Here is a 6,000-nt window from a genome sequence, read left to right as displayed (position 1 = left end):
TCCCAGTGTGGAGAGGCAGAGGCAGGGGGATCACTCTGAGGCCAGTCTGGGCTGCACGAGACTTTGTCGACTTGGTTTTGTTTCCTTTTTTTTTTTTTTTTTTTTTTTTTTTGGTTCGTTGAGACAGGGTTTCTCCGTGTAGCTTTGGAGCCTGTCCTGGAACTCTGTACACCAGGCTGGCCTCGAATGTGAGTTCGATTGAGGTCCGGCTGCCTCTGCCTCCCGAGTGCAACCATTTAAGACAAGGTCTCACTCTGTAACCCTGGCTTTCCTGGAACCTGCTAAATAGAGAAGACTGGACTTGAACTCGCTGAGGCTTCTGGGATAATGGCTGGCTGGTGCCACCATACCCAAGCTTGAGTGAGGGAGGGTAGGAGAGGGAGGGAGAGAGGGCGGGAGAGAGAGAGAGAGAGAGAGAGAGAGAGAGAGAGAGAGAGAGAGAGAGAGAGAGAGAGAGAGAGAGAGAGACTCTGCAGATGGCCAAGAATCATTCAGAAGCTCCCTTAGGGGTCAAAGTTAAGTTCAAGGTCTGAGTTAACACAGAAGAAAAACAAGGATAAATCGGCCAGTGTTCACCTAGAAAGCCGGTAAAGCACCGCTTTCCCAGGCCTGTGAAAGCTTCGGTTCGAGGCCATATAGTAGGCTCAGGATCAAACTGAGCAGCTTTCCCCTGTAGTATCCTGGGCTCAACACACCTTTGTGGGGTGGGGTGGGGTGGGGTGGGGTGGTGGAGTCCCACCAGCTGAGTCGCAATATAATAGGTACCTAACAAACCCTCATTGAAACAGCTTCCGGTTTCCCATGGCAAATTCTGGCTCAAGTCTACCTCGACTACCAAACTCGGGCGTGGGCAAACCGAAAGGCTCGGTTTGGCAGCGCCTGTGCACTTGGCTCTGACCCCGCCAGGCGCTAGGAGGGCGTGACGCTGCCCTCACGTCTCCTCCCCATCCTTTGGCCTCCCAGAATCGCGCAACGACTCCCACGTATTCGGTTGGATTTCGGTCGAATCCTGATCGGCAAGGAACGCGAACCGGACCCCAAGGAGGCCCCGGGGCGGACGAAGCGGTGAGCCGAGGATGCACGGGTTGGGATGCAGCCCGGAGGATGCGCGGGGAAGCCTGAGCTAACGCTGCCAGAGGGATCCGAAGCGGGTGGACGGGCGGGCGAGCCGGCGGCGGGAGGGTGGCCGCCGGGGCGCGGTCGCCGATCCGGGTAGCCGCCGGGCGGCCACATCAGCGCGCGAGAGGCCGCGGGCGTCGGGCGGCTGTCATAGGTGGCGAGGAGGCGCGGCGGGTCCACGGGGCTGGGCCTGGAGGACTGACTCCCGGGGGCGTCGCCGCGCTGAGGCTCAGTGCGGGCGGCCGAGGAGGGAGCCGTGGCTAGGTGTCCGAAGGGCGGCTGTGCTGCCTGCAGGGCGCTGGAGCCCAGGGCGGCGGGACCCGAGGCCGCCCCGTTTCTGCCCAACCCTGCTCGCCGCTGCCCTCGGGCTCCGCGCCCGGCTCCGCAGGCCGCGGTGACCGGCGGCGCGCGCCCAGGGATGGAAGAAGGTGAGCTCGGATGCAGATGCTGGGAGGCGGCTATGCTCACCCCTGGAGCCTGCGGCGGGGCTCCGCAGCGTCCCACCCTGTTCTTGGCTATACGAGAGTACAATACGTCTCAATTTGAGAAGCCTCGGGGTCCATTTATGGCGAGAGCCTGCATGTTTGTATGTGTTACTTGCATTAGGTATATTACACCTATGTCTTCTTTTTTGTAAATGGGCATGAAGGTTGACCTATACATCAAGTGGCTTTTTCTAGATTTGCAAGTGCCACCACTATCCAGATTTTTTATTTTTATTTTTGTAATCTCCAAAAGAAACCCCGTACCTGTACCTGTTAGTTGCAATCCATACTCTCGCTATACCATTGGCAACCACTAGCCTTTCTGTTCCTATGCATTCACCCTTTGGGGACGCTAATGAAATCATATGGTATTTGTGGTTCCCCACCTCCTCTGTTTAAAGACAAGATTTTGGCTCTTCCCTTAAGGGGAGCAGTCTTGCTGTATAGTTCAGGCTAATCTGAATTTGCGGTCGTCTTGCCTCAACTTCCCAAGTGGTGAGATCACAGGCTTTTGCCACACCCAGCTAATGTGTATGTGTGTTTTGTCTGACTTCCTTCACTTAGCCTCATGTTTTCAAAGCTCGTTCATGTAGCTCGTGTGTGTGTGTCTGTTCTGTGCTTTCTTGTAGTTGAATGAATATTTGTATGTGGTCACTACCAGTCCATTCACTAGTTAATGAAATTGCATGTTAAAACTTTTTTAGCCATTAGATATAATGCGGCTACAACATTTGTGGATGTGTGTTTTCAGTACCCCAAGGATGCATACCTAGGCATGGAGTTGCTCAGCGCTTAACTTTTTTTTTAAATTTATTTATTTATTAAGGATTTCTGCCTCGTCCCCACAACCGCTTCCCATTTCCCTCCCCCTCCCCCGATCAAGTCCCCCTCCCTCATCTGCTCGAAGAGCAATCAGGGTTCCCTGACCTGTGGGAAGCCCAAGGACTGCCCACCTCTATCCAGGTCTCGTAAGGTGAGCATCCAAACTGCCTAGGCTCCCACAAAGCCAGTACATGCAGTAGGATCAAAAACCCACTGCAATTGTTCTTGAATTCTCAGTATTCCTCATTGTCCGCTATGTTCAGCTAGTCCGGATTTATCCCATGCTTTTTCAGACCTAGGCCAGCTGGCCTTGGTGAGATCCCAATAGATCATCCCCATTGTCTTAGTGTGTAGGTGCACCCCTCGTGGTCCTGAGTTCCTTGCTCGTGCTCCGTCTCCTTCTGCTCCTGATTTGGACCTTGAGATTTCTGTCCGGTGCTCCCATGTGGGTCTCTGTCTCTGTCTCCTTTCATCGCCTGATGAAGGTTAATATTCATGAGGATGCCTATGTGTTTGTCTTTGGATTCACCTTCTTATTTAGCTTCTCTAGGAACATGAATTATAAGCTCAATGTCCTTTATTTATGGCTAGAAACCAAATATGAGTGAGTACATCCCATGTTCCTCTTTTTGGGTCTGGCTTACCTCACTCAGGATAGTGTTTTCTATTTCCATCCATTTGTATGCAAAATTCAAGAAGTCCTTGTTTTTTACTGCTGAGTAATACTCTAATATGTATATATTCCATACTTTCTTCATCCATTCTTCCGTTGAAGGGCATCTAGGTTGTTTCCAGGTTCTGGCTATTACAAACAATGCTGCCATGAACATAGTTGAGCATATACTTTTGTTGTATGATAAGGCCACTCTTGGGTATATTCCCAAGAGTGGTATTGCTGGATCCAGGGGTAGGTTGATCCCGAATTTCCTGAGAAACCGAAACACTGCTTTCCAGAGTGGTTGCACAAGTTTGCATTCCCACCAGCAATGGGTGAGTGTACCCCTTTCTCCACAACCTCTCCAGCAAAGGCTATCATTGGTGTTTTTTATTGTAGCCATTCTGACAGGTGTAAGGTGGTATCTTAAAGTTGTCTTGATTTGCATTTCCCTGATCGCTAAGGAAGTTGAGCATGACCTTAAGTGTCTTTTGGCCATTTGAAGTTCTTCTGTTGAGAATTCTCTGTTCAGATCAGTGCCCCATTTTATAAATTGGGTTGATTAGCCTTTTGCGGTCTAGTTTCTTGAGTTCTTTATATATTTTGGAGATCAAACCTTTGTCAGTTGCAGGGTTGGTGAAGATCTTCTCCCAGTCAGTGGGTTGCCTTTTTGTCTTAGTGACAGTGTCCTTTGCTTTACAGAAGCTTCTCAGCCTCAGGAAGTCCCATTTATTCAATGATGCCCTTAGTGTCTGTGCTGCTGGGGTTATACGTAGGAAGTGGTCTCCTGTGCCCATGTGCTGTAGAGTACTTCCCACTTTCTCTTCTATCAGGTTCAGTGTGTTCGGACTGATATTGAGGTCTTTAATCCATTTGGACTTGAGTTTTGTGCATGGTGATAGATATGGATCTATTTTCATTCTTCTACAGATTGACATCCAGTTTTGCCAGCACAATTTGTTGAAGATGCTCTCTTTTTTACATTGTATACTTTTAGCTCCTTTATCGAAAATCAGGTGTTCATAGGTTTGTGGGTTAATGTCAGGGTCTTCTATTCGATTCCATTGGTCGACTTCTCTGTTTTTATGCCAATACCAAGCTGTTTTCAATACTGTAGCTCTGTAATAGAGTTTGAAGTCAGGGATGGTAATGCCTCCAGACAATCCTTTATTGTATAAGACTGTTTTGGCTATCCTGGGTTTTTTGTTTTTCCATATAAAGTTGATTATTGTCTTCTCCAGATCTGTGAAGAATTTTGATGGGATTTTGATGGGGATTGCATTGAATCTATAGATTGCTTTTGGTAGAATTGCCATTTTTACTATGTTGATCCTCCCAATCCAAGAGCAAGGGAGGTCTTTCCATTTTCTGGTGTCTTCTTCAATTTCTTTCGTCAAAGACTTATAGTTCTTGTCAAGTAGATCTTTCACTTCTTTGGTCAGGGTTACCCCAAGATATTTTATGCTATTTGTGGCTATCGTGAAAGGTGATGCTTCTCTGATTTCCCTCTCTGCTTCCTTATCCTTAGTGTATAGGAAGGCAACTGATTTTTTGGAGTTGATCTTGTATCCTGCCACATTACTAAAGGTGTTTATCAGCTGTAGGAGTTCTTTGGTAGAATTTTTGGGGTCGCTTATGTACACTATCATATCATCTGCAAATAACGAAAGCTTAACTTCTTCCTTTCCAATACGAATCCCCTTGATCTCCTTATGTTGTCTTATTGCTATTGCTAGAATTTCAGGCACTATATTGAAGAGGTATGGAGAGAGTGGACATCCTTGTCGTGTTCCTGATTTTAGTGGGATGGCTTTGAGTTTTTCTCCATTTAATTTAATGTTAGCTGTTGGCTTGCTGTAAATAGCTTTTATTATATTTAGGTAGGACCCTTGTATCCCTATTCTCTCCAAGACCTTTATCATAAAGGGGTGTTGAATTTTGTCAAATGCTTTTTCAGCATCTAATGAAATGATCATATGGTTTTTTTTCTTTCAGTTGATTTATATGGTGGATTACATTGATAGATTTGCGTATGTTGAACCAGCCCTGCATCTCTGGGATGAAGCTTACTTGATCATAATGGATAATTTTTCTTATGTGTTCTTGGATTCGGTTTGCCAGTATTTTATTGAGAATTTTTGCGTCGATGTTCATGAGTGAGATCGGTCTGTAATTCTCTTTCTTGGTTGGGTCTTTTTGTGGTTTTGGTATCAGGGTAACTGTAGCCTCATAAAAGGAATTTGGCAATGACTCTTCTGTTTCTATATTGTGAAATACATTAAGGAGTATAGGTATTAGTTCTTCTTGGAAGTTCTGGTAGAATTCTGCATTGAAACCATCTGGTCCTGGGCTTTTTTTTCGAAGGGAGATTTTTGATAACCATTTCTAATTCTTCGCGAGTAACCGGTCTATTTATATCATTCACCTGGTCTTGGTTTAGCTTTGGTATATGGTACTTATTTAAAAAAATGTCCATTTCTTTTGTATTTTCCAGTTTTGTGGCATACAGGCTTTTGTAGTAAGATCTAATGATTCTCTGAATTTCCTCTGTGTCTGTGGTTATGTCCCCCTTTTCATTTCTGATCTTATTTATTTGCGTGTTCTCTCTCTGTCGTTTAATTAGTTTGGATAGGGGTTTGTCGATCTTGTTGATTTTCTCCAAGAAGCAGCTTTTTGTTTCATTGACTCTTTGGACTGTTTTCTGTGTTTCTATTTTGTTGATTTCAGCCCTCAGTTTTATTATTTCCAGTCTTCTACTTCTCCTGGGCGCGTCTGCTTCTTTTTTTTCTAGAGCTTTCAGGTGTGTTGTTAAGTCCCCAATGTATGCATTCTCCGTTTTCTTTAAGTGGGCACTTAGTGCTATGAACTTTCCTCTTAGCACTGCTTTCATTGTGTCCCATAGGTTTGAGTATGTTGTCC

The 6,000-nt window shown here is 46.1% G+C and overlaps 1 pseudogene; it reads left to right on the top strand.

The window, feature by feature from the left end:
- Nucleotides 1-1,459: 1,459 nt before the first annotated feature.
- LOC121443866 overlaps nucleotides 1,460-6,000 on the top strand; it is an 83,952-nt pseudogene continuing 79,411 nt past the window's right edge.

This window comes from Microtus oregoni, unplaced genomic scaffold (genome assembly GCF_018167655.1).
Source record: "Microtus oregoni isolate MIOR12 unplaced genomic scaffold, Mior012 000113F_ref0000058, whole genome shotgun sequence".
Taxonomy (NCBI): Eukaryota; Metazoa; Chordata; class Mammalia; order Rodentia; family Cricetidae; genus Microtus; species Microtus oregoni.
The sequence above is the reverse complement of the archived record's forward strand: the minus strand, read 5'-3'. Positions and strand labels throughout refer to the sequence as shown.